At 40.2% G+C, this 16,438-nt stretch overlaps 1 protein-coding gene across 5 annotated transcripts in view; it reads right to left on the bottom strand.

Annotated features, from left to right (window-relative positions):
- Positions 1-16,438, bottom strand: part of FAR2 (fatty acyl-CoA reductase 2) — a 147,687-nt gene that overhangs the window by 106,883 nt on the left and 24,366 nt on the right. Inside the window, exon 1 of one of the 5 annotated variants that reach the window (XM_054072687.1) lies at positions 3,124-3,315. The exons of the other annotated variants lie outside the window; for them this stretch is intronic. The gene's annotated coding sequence lies outside the window, so the exon portion shown is untranslated. Of the gene's footprint in view, positions 1-3,123; positions 3,316-16,438 lie in introns of those variants that run through there. 5 annotated transcript variants of the gene reach the window in all.

The following is a 16,438-nucleotide window of genomic DNA, read 5'->3' as shown; positions in this document are numbered from 1 at the left end:
GAAACAGGCTTTCCTCACCTGTCCTTCTGGTTTACTTGTCCCACTCAGAAAGCATTACGCCCACTTACACCCAACCACCTAAAATAACATTGCATCTGCAGCTCTTTCTGCTCCTGAAGGCTATTGGTACTCCCAGATATTTGGAATATAAGCAGACTTCATCAGACTTAGCAGTGGGGGGAAAAAAAAAAACCAAAAACCAAAAACTAACAACCTTGCAGACACTAAAAAAACCCCAAAACATTAAGGAAAAGTGACATCAGAATGATGTTTCCTTCAGGTAACTTGTATCATCAGATCTGTTCTTAGGCTGCCCCTCTTTTCAGTGAAGAATGATACACATTCAGTCGAGCATCAGTAAGTGAAGCTTGCTCTGCCACACAGCATGAAGCACTAATACTGCTATGCTGGTGGGGAGGGTGAAGAAAGCACAGCACAACAAAGAGAGCAGGTTGTGGAGAGATACATGACAGAGTGACAAAATAAGAGTGGTTCAAAAGCATTCCACTCAAGAAGGTTGAAAAGCCAAGTGTTTACTACCAGTGAAGCTGCTCTGGAAATGCTGATTCCAAATTCCACCATGTGGTGTGTCCCCCATCCAGAGCTGAGCTCCATGCTGGCGTAGGAACGCTCCCAAGTCAGTTGCTCCAACAAATCCAAGCCTAGCATTACGGTTGTTGTAGCTCAGAATTCAAAATTCATAGAGTTAGAAATAAGAATTTGTTGTGTAACCACATCTGGCAGAATCTGTGAAAAACCTCAAATTACCTTCACGTGTATACTGAAGGTAGGACCAGAGAAACTAGGCTTTTGGTCTGTCACGAAGTACATAGCAAAAATACAGATTTTAGTCTTTTGAAAGTATTAAGGGAACCTATTTTCTTAATAGCCAGATTCATTTAAGGTTTTATATGGGAAGAGTTAAGTAGGGAGCTCTTTGAAAAATCTGACACAATATAAATATTACATCCTTAAGTAAATCATTTGGACTTCATTCCACTGTTCTCAAGCCTAGCATCTACTATATAAGCTTGGAGAAATGCAACAACAGGAGCTGTAAAGTTCTGTCCCCATTCCTAGAACAAGAAAGGAACTCCACATGCCAGGTCTTTAGGAGGCACATTTGCACACAGGAGCTTTTGAATCCAGGACCCTCCATGTGCAACAGTAAAGGTTACACTCACAAATGGACATCACAAATGGATGCAGAAGATGAGATCTCCCAGTCAAAATTCATTACTAAGTTTCACTTGGCGTCTGCACATTCAAGCCAGTGTGGTATTGCTTTCAATTCAAGGAAGGAGAGTACTGGCTCAGAGATGGACAGCGTAAGACTGCTTTTAAAGAAATACTTCAAACACTGGAAAGATTAAAAAATTAACTTCATTCATAATGGTAGAATATTTACTACTTCATCTGAGTATGTATTGTCAATCTCTCCTTGAATTTCTCTGCTCCAAATATTCCTACAAAATAAAATACTCATTACCTCATTAAAATAATCCTCTTGCTTAGGTAGAAATAGGATAAAGGTTCTATCTACTTATTTCATAATTGGGGGCTTACTATATTTCTTGTTGATTAACATGGAACAACAGTGAAGGTAGCTTTAGTAGAAACTTTCCATCCAAGGAACTTTAAGAAGTTTTCCATCCTCAAAACTGTTTGATTTCTCTGACATGAAAGTTAAAGCTATTAAACACGGTGATCTGGTCGCACTTTCTGCTCAAAGCGGCTTTCCAAATTTGTCTGTGCAAAAGAACACCTGTTCAGGAAAGGCAGCTTTCCAAATATGCTCATTTATCTAGCTGCTCTAACAGCTACATTGTCATCTATCACCTGCCACCAAAGCTGCAAGTGACCAGGAAGTTCATGAGAGAAAAACGGTCTCATCTTACAGTTTCCCACAGACAATACTCAACTGTAACTGAAAATATTAGCAATGCTTTCTTTCCCAGTCCATTCTTGAGATTAACAGATGGTGAAATACACAAAGACACAAAAATTCTGGCTCCACTGCAGTCAGTGCTGAAGGATTGCTCCTTTCAACAGAGTCAAGGATTCACACCGTTATCTCCAAGCCACCTGATGTTTGTCACCACCATGAACTCCTCTTCAGTCTTTTGCAATAGCCTGGAAAAAAGGAATGAATTTGCCTGTCTTCAGTTGCAACAGTCGCCTTATTGTGAGGTAACTTAAAATCTTTGTTGCCCAAGAGAGCTCATGCGACATCGAAGGTGGTACTTCCTCCACTTCAGCAAGGCCCTCCTTGATTCACCATGAAGTGGTCTTCTGTCAGTGCACGTCTGACTCTTTTCATGCAGTGGACATGCTCACTTTGCCAAGCACCAGCTGTGCTTTTCAGAGATTTGATGTGACTGAAAGCAGCTGAATTGCTCTGATTCTCTGCAGGGATTCAGTTGTGATCCCTCATAGAGCAAGGTATGGCAAGTCTGGTGTAACAGCATGTGAGCAACTATGTTATCAACTGTTGGGTCACTGATCAGTCTTTAAATCTTTCGTGCAAACAGAATTGCGACCATATAATCTGTCCTCTTGCTGCTGGCAAACCTGCTTCCTCCTAAAGCACACCTGTAACCTTTCTCCATCTTTCCCAGCTATTAAGTTTTTCTACGTTCCTCTGCTCAAAATGCGGTTAAGTGTGGAGCAGAAGTTACAGGAAGCACCCAAGAGCCTTGGGAGACTGCAAAGCTGAACCCATCACGCAACAAGGAAAGCATGAAGCCCTCTGGCAATGAACAAGGAACGTCCGAAAAATATTCTAGAATACAGAAAGAGAGGAATGGAGAAGAGGGTAGAAAACTGACCTTGCTTCTTCAACTGAATCAGCAGACTGCAGACAGAGAGGAGGGGCAGGTTTCATTTTAAAACAGTAAAATATAACCAGCACACATTATTCCACATCCACAATCCTTAACAGCACTTTTCACACAATGCTCCTGTTACACAAACAGAAAAAAACAGATCCTTTTTTCTTTTCTAAACAAAAAACCAAAACACCAGTGTGAGGAAACAACAAACCAACCCCAGAAGACAATCCTGTCTCCCCACAAAACAACGAAAATGCCTGGAGGCTGTCCCACTAAGAAACAATATACTCACCAAAGCAAAACAGTTGGCTTTTTGTAGAGCTGTGTTTACCAAATCCTTTCATTTGTAGCACCCAAACCACCAGACAAGGAGAGAACGCTGACTACATTCAGCTCTAATAACCATAGAGCACAATGACACCACACAGCAGAGAACTGCAGCAATGCCCTGGTCTACCTGTGACCAAGCTGCTTCCAGCACGGAGCAATAAAATCAGCTTGAGGCAGTGCTGCTCCTCATTTAATTAATATTGCTCCTGTAACCCACGTGCAGTATTGCCAGCTGACACTTGTGAATGTACCTTTCAAGATATAAGCTCATGACGCCCTGCTATGACACAAACGGAAGTACCAACCAGATGCCTGCTCTTCACATGCGCAGCAAAGACCTACCTTTAACTAACACAACTTCCTAGTCATCTTTTCTATCCATCTTTTCTTTTTTTTCCCCTCTATCTTGATCTAACAGCGATCTCCTTACAGAAAGGGCAGGAAACATCTCAGCCAGGAAGTGCCATAAAAGTAACAGACATGAAACAAACTGATCCTCCTCAAGGCAAGCAGAGCGCCAGATTTAGATGCATGCATAGTCATTTAGGATATGTGTGAAAGATACCAATGGCTGAAAAACAAACAGATGGGATTTGAGAGGATGAACACAAATGTGAATGTGCATGACTTCAGAGGCTGTAAAAGACTTACAGAGATATGGACAGCACCTTATTGACTATTATACATTCTGGGAAATGGGGCTTTGCAACAGGGAGACAATTTCTCTTTCTGACCAGGAAGACTCTTAATTTTCAATTATTAGTTTAATCAAACCATATGTTGATGAGATGAAAGGATGTTACCCTATAAGGGTATCAAAATGAACTCCATGCCTCTGCCATTTCCTGGGTCTCCTTGTTGAATGTCAATGCACCCTGTTCACCAGCAACACCAGAGAGCAAAGTTTTGTAAAGATGGTTAAAAGAACACCAACAAACACACAAAAAACCAATCCAGATCTTGTCAGATTCCACCAGGAGATTCCAGGAGGAGGTGGGGGGGGTGGGGAGGTGGAGGGTGGGAGGGTGGGGAGGTGGAGGGTGGGAGGGCGTTCCCTCTTCTTCGCATTGTCAAGGTTGATTCTGTCAGCAATGCAGTGAATGTTTAAATAACAAAATTTCTCTTTGCTTAGTCACGGTTTTATTTAAATCTGGTAAAAGTTCTGATGAGGAAAAGCATGTAACTACACAGGTAAATTTTGCTCACTAAAAAGTCTTTCCACATGGATACAGTGCAGCGGAATGAAAGATTCTCACAAGGAAAACAAATGCAGCTCAGTTAGGAGAAATGCAGCCAAGAAAAAAGATGCAAATAAATAAAATTTATACAATAGAAGATATTCTGAAACAACACAGTTTTACTCAGTGTTGCTGGTGTTCTGTTTCATTTCCAGAATATATATTTAAGGAGGAGTTTTCCCATCCTAAAGGCTGCATCCCACTTAGCAGCACTGAGCGGTGTCGGTGTGTTAAGCCTAAGATAATGTCTGTTTACAGTCATATCAAGGGGATGGTGACAAGGACATTAAAGCTTGTCACTACAAGTCTGCCCTCATTCTGAGAGCTCTCTCCAATTTGATTCACCTGGAAACAAGTATCTCAGCTATTGAGTCAAACCTAGACGGATATGATCTGGTTTTAGCTACAGAAATCAGAGTGCTTTAAACACCGCAAACCAATACTTTACCAAAATCAACTTTTTTCCTACATTGTTCCATACAGAACTTTAACAGACTGCTCTCAGAAACCAGTGCCCTTCTGAAAATATAGCAGGAGGGATCCCAAGCAAAAGGGAGGGAGAGATGAAGATACAATGAAGTTTTGCAAGAAAAAGGGTGTAGGACCAAGACAGCTGTGATGCAATCTATAATGAAACATCATTCAGGGGCAGGGAGTGAGCCATAGTCTGATTCTCAGTTGGCAGACAAATGTGTTTCCAGCCCTGAGAGTTAGGACTGTTTCAAAAACAGCTGGCTGGCTATGAACAAAGTTTTCCTAAGCTGAGCAGAACCTTCCTCAGGCTTACTGAGGGACAGAATTGGTGCTCCTTATCATCTGCTGGGATGAATTAGGTCTACACGCTTGATTTAATGCAAAACTTGGATGATGCATCTACCAGGGCAGCTATGGCATTGTCCTAGTGTGGAAGGAAGATGGGCAGAACTGTGATGCTCCCATGAGACTAAGAATCTGCTCCTCAAGCAGAAATAGAGAAATCAGAGTAGATTATTGTAGAGTAGATTTCTGAGACTCACAATTTCACTTGCAAAGCCAAGTCAGACAAGTGTCTAAACTGTCACCACAATCTCTTTAAAATAAACAGATATTCTCAAGAATGTCTTAGTTATGTGCTGTAGTTTAAGTACTTCAGAGTGATGAAAAGAAACTCAAAAGCTAGGTAGATGGAAGATCTTACTAAGCAGATGATCCTAAAATGCTGTGTTGGAAGAGGCCTCCGTTGGACTACTAGGGACTGCCGGATGTGGCAGGTGAAGGGTTGCAACATGGAGCTACATGGACAGTCTTCAGTCTTTACACTCCTGGTTTAGCCACCTGATGTGCTCATTATTTAATTTCACACATTTATTGTGTGAAACAGGCTGTTCATGCAGTGTGGTTTCCTTATGCTATAATTAAGTTAAGTGTCAGATATGATACGCTGGAGAGAGCACAATATACACGCATCTTGAAACAGCATCATGAGCACTGAGCATGGGCACACTAAATGTAACAGTCATCTGATGCAGCCACCGACTTCTACCCATGTTTTGTTAGCGAAGTTTATTAGGAAGTGGCATTAGATGCAAGCAAAAACTGTTGAATTAAAATTTCTTGGTGATAAATGAACATCTTAGTAATGTCAGTGATTTTAGAGTTACGTTACTTTCAGCATCAGTTTCATAGAATTGTTGAGGGCAGGGAAAAAAAAAAAAACCCTCCCCTAAATTTTGTATTTAAAAATTTAAAAAATGAAACAGCTTTGCTTTAGCATTTATCACTTGTGTATCACTTGGGGGGAGGTGGGGTGGCAACCTGAACAGTTTATTTTAACCAGAGTTGTTTTCCTCCTCAAATTCATAGGCTACTGATTTTTCCTCTTTGATTGTTTCAGAGCTAGCACTGATCTGAACATTTACTAGCCTGAATTCTTTAGCTAGAGCAGCAAATAGTCCTTATCCAATAACTGCACCTTTGCCTAAATAAAATATACAGACATAATCAGTTTCCTTTCATGTTTCAAAATACTGTAGGAAACCACTCTGCCTAATGCTTGCCTAGGAGGTGAAAAGAACAAGAGGCTTTATAGAAGTAGCTCCTTTTCTTCCTGTCCACTTCCCACCTGCACACATAGACGTTACCAGGAGTAAAACTAGGGGTGCTGACTCAGAACGAGGAATGGAAACATCTCTGGCTTGCGCCACAGCCTTCTGCATCCAAATTGCAGTGTGTTCCCTCCTCCCCCAAGATGGGCGTGAAAATGAAAGCACGGAAGAACTGCTTGGACTCTGGCTTCTCCCAGATCATTCACATAGCAATGCAACCTCTTCATTGACTTCCATGCTTTTGTTATCCGTCAGTGCAAGTATCACGTTGTAGCAAGGCGAAAAACATTTAATAGACATGCTATAATAAGCTGTAGCCTTCGAAAAATGCTATTAAGAGCAGAGAGTCTTCCTTTCTGTATCTCCTGTGTTAATGAAACCCTCCTTTAGCCAACAGAAAATTTACACACTGTACACTACTGCTTCTCCTATTTTAGCTTCTGGAAACAATATCATATAAGCCTTCAACTCTAGTTTAAGATTGTGAAAACTCCACGGATGCAATGATTTTAATAAAGGTCTGCTAATCTTGACTCCAAGGATATTATCTTTAAATATTACTAAAACGCCGTCAGTGCTGTTTATCTCCTGTTGCATAGGTGACTACAGGCACTTTTCTGTTCCTGTATATTTAGCTACATGCTTTGCTGGTCTGATGTGAAAGCCAGTTTGGCACATCTGAACCTTCCTTACCTATTATGCATTGTGGTCAGGTAACAAGAATCCAAAAATCTTTCCTTCTTAGCATTCCCAACTGTGCTCATCACCTCTGAAACAACTGAGCTATAAAGAGAACACACGCCACATACACAGAGTTTTAGGATTCTCCAACCCTACTGGTTGGTGACTTGGTACTTGGTGACTAAATTGCCACCAGTAGTGTGCAACTTTGCTGGCATCATTTCACACCCCTGCCTGCACCAAACCACTCCAACAACATGCCAAGACTGGCTGGTAATGTTACTTTAGTTTTACAAGTATTGTTGCTCAGATGACCTTCGTGGGTAAAGAGAGCCTCACTTACACAGCATGAGGATGTCCTCAAGTATTGCGTGCAGCAGACTCCCATCCAGAAGGACGTCTGCTGATCTTATGCAAACTCCTCTGTGCTGCACTCTCGAAAGCAGGAAAGCCCAGTGCGTAGCCACCTGAGAGGCTGTATATAGTCTTGGATATGTCTGTCAGGCTCTATTAGTCAAGGCAGCAGTCTCAAGCCTTCAGCAAAGAAACAGCAGTGATGGCAATCATGCCCATTAGATGCAAAAAAAGAAAGAGAGTAGGTAGAGGAAAACCAGAGGGACAGAAATTGAACCAGTTAAGTGAGAACATAGCCAGCTTTCCAAAATAAATATCATATAAAAGGAGAATGAGGCTTATCTCCACTGGAAGAGGATAAAGAGCTATGGGTACATATCATAGATAGTCACTTAGGCTTGTACACACCTAAGGAGAAACTCTTTTTTTGGTGTCTCTTTCACTGACAAGATTGCCGGAAGATGAAGTACCCTCTCCCAACTGTTATATCCAACATCTCGGAAGCATCTGCTGAGAAAAGCACTTGACTGGCTACAGACCATCAAAATACAAGTCTCCCAAGACTGTTTTCCTGATTTGGCATACAGGTCTCCGCAACCTAAATACAGAGCATTTCCACGGGAGGCTGCAGGAAGAAGAAAATGCTGGAAGCAGGTTCCCTGGTTGCACTGATTCACCTTGTCATCATACCTTCAACACACCTAGTGAAATACCAGATCAGACTGAACCCTTCACACTGCATGTGGAAATATGGAACAAGGGAACAATTGTGGCACTGCCCTTAAAAGTACTAGTGAGGCAGATACTACTGCAGAGCTCACACAAAGTATATGAAACTTGTTTGGTCTCCATCTATCTTACAGTATTTGTTACAACCTCCAGCATTTCACAAGTGCCTCAAATTATGTTACAAACTTTGTTTTATCATGGGTGTGTGCTGCTGCACCCACAGGAAGTGGTTAGACAGAAAGGCAATTTTTTTCAAGCAATCCCAAGATTGGTGGACTGAATCCATGTATCAGTGTTTTTGTAAAGTACATTTTATAGTGCACAGCTCAATTATGATAGCCTTGTCTTGCTGGTGTGCAAGGATAAGAAGTTTCTTCCTGACAGCTACATCCAGATCACTTTCTCCTTTCATGGAAAAGCAGGATAACAAACCACTGCATCATACAAAGATGATGGTTGCTGCTGCAAAAGCTGCCATAAGGCTTTTGCCTCAAGGAACAGTGATTATCTTCATCTATGCTAGCATTCCTCTATACTGCAGCATGACCCCAAGTCATGCACTTTGCAAAAGGAAGGCACTGTGCCACAGAAAGACGCCAGCAACCAGTACAGTATCAAGGCTGCAGCTGAACATTTTGAGGCTGACACCACTCTATCCCTTTATCAACTGCTATCATCGCACCCATTGTTAAGACCCATGCATAACAAACAGTGACGCATATGAAAGGGTGGAGGATGACAAGATGAAGGGTTTATCTCTTTGTTATTGCTGTCTGATATCAGGAGGAAAAAAAAGGGTGGGAGAATATATAATAGATACCTGATACAAGATGCATAGTCTCTCCCACTTTAAATCCCCTGCATTCTTAAATCTTAATTACAGTCTTACTAGTAGATTGATCAGGTGGGAAAGAAAGAATAAAAGTATTTGGCAGGTAGAGTTTTTACACAAACATATACCTACAAGTATTTTAAGAAAAAAAGACAAAGAAAACAATGTAAAGATATGGCAGCTATGTGCACACAGGATTTGTTAAGTCTAAATATACTTTTTCCCAAGGAATACCTTTAACTCGTAGCCTCTTCTTGGAGGAACAAGAAACGACTGCTAATATTTTTTTCAGTGATTTAAGAAGCTTTCCTTCTAACAGTTTAGCATTCTCTGTGCATTTGGGCTTCAGTACCTAATAAATGGAGATAACTATTAATCAGGCTATTTCTTGTGTGTGATTTATGACTGTGATTTCTTCACAGGTAACAGTCAAACTGTCCCTTCCAGGAATTAAAAGGTGCAGTTCTCAGCCGGGCTAAGAATCCACACAAATGCAAAACCCAAGGAGATGACATCATAGCTGGCAGAAAATTAAAATATGTTTTTCTTCAGAGAAACGGTCTTTTTCATGCTGTTTACCTTTTTCACAAAGTTAAGCTGCTTGGTGCAGAAAGCTGAATAAAAAAACCCTATTTTCCAATTTGTATTGCTAAATCACAGCCATGGGCCCAGAACCCATCATTTGAGTCTACACCAACATAAACCAAGAACACACTTCTCAACCAGAAGAACTTACAGCAGGAACAATGATTTCTGTATGGCAGTTTTTTAATTAATTGTGTGTACCTATTTGACACATGTAGTGTGACACAATATCATGTGAGCTTTTATAATAGCTACCCGAAAAAAAGAACCTTACCTGTAAGTACCATCTATTTGTAATCTTCGTTTGCTAGCAGGGAAACATGGACAGAAATGAAAAATGTGTTTAATATCTGCTATTCCATTAAAAAAAAAAAAAAAAAAGAGCCACAAGTCAGCAATCTACAATACATAGGCTTCCATTTATTTTAGGATATTGAGGGGGCAGAGCAAAGGAAAAGTTTTCTGCAAATCTCATTTATTAAAAATATGGCATGTCATGAAAAGCCAATCACAACAGTATTCCTTCCATTTCTCAGATACCGTGAAATGCTTCTACTCCCTGTAGCTGGACAGGCAGAATTGGGAATTTACATTAAAAAGTATTTTTAAGAAAGACTTACGACTTGTTAACAATTTCTAGTTATGACTCTTCTACAGTATTGCTACGAAACATCTTAAAACAGCATGCAATGAATGCCTCTAGCTGTCTTGCTGTTCTTTAAGTCTCATCTTTCACACAAGTACTCAAGTTACCATGAAAAGTAACTTCCTGAAGTTTAGCTCTCAAGTTTAAAAAAAGCAATCACTCATTTTCCTTACAGCTCGTGCACAGACATCATAAGTGACTGAAACTGTTTCTTACCATCTCCAGCAACTAGATTTGTTATATGTACCTCCTGCACATTAATGACAATAAAACTTCAGGGAGTAGCCTTTGACCTCCAAAATCAGTGGGTCTGAAGTGTAAGCAAGGAAAGGAGCAGCTGCTCTGTCTTCTCTGCTGAAAATCACTCTCCGTGTACTTTACAATAGAGATATTCTCAGCCTGACACCATCAAATTAGCAGGCAAACACTCTTCTTTCATGACATCTCTTTGCTGGTTTTCTGCCAATGATCCACAGGCCATAGACTATGTCCAAAGACTACTAAGCAGGTCTATAAATGACTGACAGGTAGAAAGAATATATAGAGATGAATATGTTTTAATTTTCACAAATCAAATAAAGGTTCAGAAATGCTGCTTATGCCAATTTGATCAATTTACTACTTAGGAAAGGAGTATGTTCATACTGTCTACCACACTAGGTGTTGAGATTGAAAGGCAGGGAGAGTACATCAGGTAGCAATTTGAAGATTTTATAGATGCTGGTACCTTCTGCTCTTTTCCATGTCACCATGCTTGGGGCAACATGAAACACTTAAAACGACCAGCAAATCGAGTAGCTGATAAGTCTTGGCACTTATTTGAACCTCCCATGTCTTTGCCCTTAGGTTTGATGTTGTAATTCAAGACTGCTCTCATGTTATCACTCCTACATACTCTACCTTAACATAACCCTCCTTAAGTATTTGTATCATCATTTATTGATATATATAAATGAAAATACTCTTGCTTTCCTGTTTTAGTAGATGCACAGTTTAGAGAGAAATACAAAATAAAACCAGAGTCTAAGATGAAAAACAAAAAGCTACCATTAACTATAGGAACAGCTATCATTTCAGGATCTTCAGGAGGGAGGTCACAGCAACCTTGATATATTACCACTACTGAGACATAAGATGAAGTTCCCACGGTGTTCCTGTTGTCACATGTGGTTTGCTTCTGTTGAGCCTGTCATGCTAGGATGCTGCATGTGCATTTAAGACCTACTGCTTTTCACCAAAAAGGCAAAATACCAGGTATTACTGAGACAATTCTTACTGCATAATGCTTGAGGCCGAAAAAAGTCAGACAGCTATTGCTTCTCTTCTTTCCTTTTCCCTTCTATGGTGAAAAATTCTTCAAAAGTCAGTAAAAGAGAGCATTCTTATTGATAATGTCTTATGCTTACCAGTATAAAAGAGAAACACAAGACATAACAAACATGAAACATACCCAAAAAATGGCATACACCCTTCATAATTTATTCACTTTTGACTTTTATAGCAAGAACATTTCTATCCCTAAGACCTGCTAGACAGCTAAATGTGGGAGAATAGGGGAATAAGGAATAAAGTTTTATCAGGTCTTTACAAAAAGAGAGACAAAGCAGTATGCCCCAAATTAAATGAGCATTGCTAAAGAACAGACAAAAGTAATGTCAGCCTGAACACACAGCTATGCTTGCACTGCAGTTAAGTGGTAAATTTCTCCTTAATTCTGGTTAACTATTAAACCTAACAACTACTCAACTGAACCAAAAATCTCTAGAGCTAAAAACAAGGGTCACAACATACCCAGTAGGAGTGTAAAAATCCTCATCTTGTACCCTGTTTACAAGCTACACAAATCAGGAAAGAGAAGTTAAGCATGCATGTAAGTGCACATATACCTCATCCAGTTGTGCTCTATTCGGTGCTAGTTTGCAGCATTACTGTGCTTCTGTAGGTAGACAGTAATTCCTAGGCAAAGACTTCTCTATTTATTTGTAATTACTGTTTTTATAAGCATTCGTATTAAAAAAAAAAAAAAAAAGCAAGTGATAAACTCTGTTCCTGCTACTATATATTCACAGCAAGATGTAAGGAGTCCCCAGCAGCTCTCAGCTGCAGTGCCCTTCTAGGAAGGGCAGTGCCAAGCGATGGCAAAGAGCAAGTGGTGCGGTAGTCCTGAGACTGAAATTTTGGAACATGATTTCACTAGCACTGTTGCATTTATATTTCAAAATCTTCTGTAGCTGTGACTGAAAATGAAAACAGAATTCCTACTCCAAGCAAGACCCTACAAGGACAAATAGTGTTGTGGAAAGGCTATAGTAAAGCTTCGTAAAGAAAAACAAGTCCCAAAAGCCTTTAAAATGAATTTTATTTAAAATAAAATAAAGTGAAAAACAATAACTAAAAAAATTTTTAATTTATGCCAAATACCTCCAATTTCAATTTTAACTTGGTCTACCCCTTCCAAGAAAAATATATCAGTATCTTAATGTGCAAGTCAAGGATCCTCAGCAAGGACCCTCAAAGCTCTCTGCCCCACCATTCCAGGCTGAGGAAATGCTTGCAGACTTGAAAGCTGAGCCTCTGAGAGCTGCAGCTCCCACGATTTTGTCCCTTTCCCTTTCTATGACAAACAACCTAGTGTCTCAGGGCATGCACTCCTAGCACTGCCCACAGAGCAACAATGTTCAAGAGCTGCAGATCCTTCCGAGGCAAGCAAAAATGTGCTGGAGCAGACAATTTGCAAAACCAGATCTCCTTTTGCCATTTATGTGAATTTACACACTGGCTTAGTGTGTAAAAACACAGCACCTGGGTGCATGGCCAAATGTCGAAACAGTTTCAACGGCACCAGTAAGGTAGTTGTTTTGATTCTTTCTGACACTTATGGAGAGCAGGTCTTGGTCAAATGAAATGTATGACAAGGAATTGGCCAAGTCGTATATAAATTCAGAAATTGTTCACAGTTAAAAAAAATCAGAAATACAGTGCGACAAACCAAGTCTCTATAATCTCTTCAAGCCACACTGAAACTCGACCTTCCCAGAGCATTTTTCTTTCTGCAAAGTTAGACTTAGAACCAGTAAAATACAAATTCCTAACTTTCCTATCTCTATTCAGAGCCCTACTTATGAAAATAATTTTTTTAAGTAGTTGTAAAATAAACTATTCTGTTGCCTAAAAGGAAGCCTGAAAGATATCTGACTACATTCTGTAACGTTATTAGTTTTCAGCTGTTCTCATTAATCACAGAACTAGTGCAGTAATGCTCATTTCAAACTCAGTTAGGAATTACGGATAGGGTGCTGCCCTCTCAAATTTTAAAATGCACATTTACAGTCTAGTGAAGGTTTAATTTTAAAAGATACAGACATATAGCTCAGTGGAAGTGGCATCTTCAGTCTTTTTCTATTTTATTATCTTCTCAAAAACAACTTTGAGAGCTAAGCACATGGATTTTGCAAAGCACTGAACAGCTGATATAAATTGAAGATGAGTGTGCAGCTTTGAATAGCAGTTCGGTATTTGTTATGTCAGCAAAACTGCCCTCCAGGAGTTGCATCTCTAGCCAAATCCCAAAAGAAAGAATCACTTCTTGGCATAGGCAGCTCCTCCCAAGCGTGCTCTGCTTCCTGCCAACCCCTTTTGGTTGAGCCTCAGCCTCCAGCATGCAGCAACAGAAGATGCTGCCCACAGGAGCACAACTGATGCTCTCAACCCTTCCAGTTCCTCTCATCTCAGAGCTACAGAAATAGCTACAAAGATCTGCAGTGACCTAGGAGAAGAGCAACTCATGTTCCAGTAGTATTTTTAGGGCTCTGATGAACTGGGAGACTTCTTAGCATAGAATCATACAATGTCCTCAGTTGGAAGGGACCCACAAGGATCATTGAGTCCAACTCCTACCCCTGCACAGGACAGCCCCAAAGTTCACACCATGTGTGTGAGGGTATTGCCTAAATGCTTCTTAAACATTGTCAGGCTTGGCACCACGACTGCTTCTCCGGGGAGCTGTTCTAGTACTCCATCACTCTGAGCGAAGACCCTTTCCAACCTAAACCTCCCTGGCACATCTTCCTGCCGTTCCCTCGGGTCCTTTCATTGGTCACCAGAGAGAAGAGATTAGTGCCTGGTCTTCCTCCTCCTCCCCTTGTGAGCAAGTGTTATAGAGCCCAATGAGGTCTCCCCACAGTCCTTTGACTTTTGCCTTGGAAGGAAATGCCCAGTGGAAACTGGTTAATTTTAACACTCATTCCACAAGATCATTTGTGGTACCCTTACTAATTCAACAAGTACAGTGCAGAATTCCTCTCTTCATCCAGCATCTGTTTCACTTAGATCATACTGATGCATATTTTGCATGCATGTGTAAAAGCTTGGGATCAAAGTGGGTTTGCTTTAATGCATTACTTGGCAAATGAAAAAAAAAAAAAAAACCAACCAAAAAAAAAAAGCAAACCACATCTAAACTAGGCTTAATTGCAAATTAGCAAGGACAGCTGAGTGGCAATTAGTGCTGCCACAATTCAAGGAAAGAGACTCAATGATCAGCTAGAGACTCACCCAAGATACATAATTTTGTAATTAATGAAATTGTTTGCTCAATTTTAGGGTACAGTGTGTATCACTCTTCCCAGAATGAAACAAGGGGTTTATTTTGCGGTTTTATTTAGACACATAAGTGGCCACAACTAAAGGACAAGAAAGCATGCATATATATATTTCCTCTAAAATATTTATTTTGAGAAGTCTTCCAAAATGCACAATTGCCAGATTAATAAATCAAGCACTGTAAATAAGTCAAGCATGCTATATAACCATACATAACAGCATGCCACTTGCTAGACTAAACCCAAACCGCAAAACAGAAGCCTCATCACCAGGCTAACTCTTTCCACTGGAAGAACACAGAGAAGCAGAGGGGGGAGCAGCAGCAAGCTTATCTCAGGAAGGCTGGTGAAGGCTCTGTGGCATGAAGTGGAGGGACGTTTCCAAGTCTGTCTTGAACTTCTAAGGTTAGCGCTAAAAATAGCACACATGAGCAAAAGATTTGTCAGGGAGTGGAAGGAAAAGAAAGGCAATTCATATGGGGATAAAGCCCTAGGTCTCTTGGAAATGGTGCTGGTGGTCTGTGGTCAGAGTAATACTGAATTCTCGCAGGTTTAGCTGATGTACCAAAACTGCAGCATTCCTCAGCCAGCTTGGTAATACCTTCTTCCTCCTAGAAATGGATGTCCTCTAATTATTTCTAAGCAGACTGCCAGTCATCTTTAAGACAGGAGATATTATACACAGCAGCTCTAAATGCTCCAAAACTGTTAGGTTGGCTTTCCACTTTAAATATTATTTTTTGCACTCATTTCTTTTAAAGGAAATTATGATCCTGAATTCCTTACATCTGGAAATAATGCTAGAATAGAACTTTTAAGCTGCCCATGAGTAGGAGGAGTTTAAAAAAAAAAAACAGTACAGAAAGGACTCTGTTTTTACAAAACCTCTTCAAAATAATGACAGAGAAATTTTGTAACACTCCTTTTTGGCATAACTTTCTCTTTGCTTGACTACATTTCACAAACTACAAATTGGTTTAATTTCATTGGTCTTGTATCTGAAAAATCATTGCTAGACTTTCAGAATGAATAAGCTAGTAAGGAAATGACAAGGACACAGCGTGTGCCATAACATTGCAAGGAATAAGTCAGGATGACTTAATTAAATCCTAGATTTTGGAAAGTGTTCCTGTTCAGGACAGTACCTGAAGCACATCTTTCAAATGCAAAGAAATGATAATGTTATAAAAGGTTATCTCTTCAAAGAGATTTGGAAATCTATGTACCTGTTTAGACAATAGGACTTCACCAGAATATGACAGGTGTAGACAGAAAACACAGAATACTCAAACCCCAAGGTGCTTAAACAGAAAATATTAATAAATAAACTATAATGCTGTCTTTATCTCCTGTAATCATTCACACTTTGACTGAAGTTCAGCAGCATTGGTGCCCTCTGCAATCAGATGGACCACAAATATCTGCACAAGCCTGCACGAAAACAGCAACACTGACACTCTAAATGGTTGTTGTTGCCCATTGCCCCCTTTAGTCCTTTCTTCTCCTGCTGACAAATGCATGTCTGTT

This window comes from Cuculus canorus, chromosome 1, assembly GCF_017976375.1.
Source record: "Cuculus canorus isolate bCucCan1 chromosome 1, bCucCan1.pri, whole genome shotgun sequence".
Lineage (NCBI taxonomy): Eukaryota > Metazoa > Chordata > Aves > Cuculiformes > Cuculidae > Cuculus > Cuculus canorus.
This window is presented reverse-complemented; position numbering and strand designations above follow the sequence as displayed.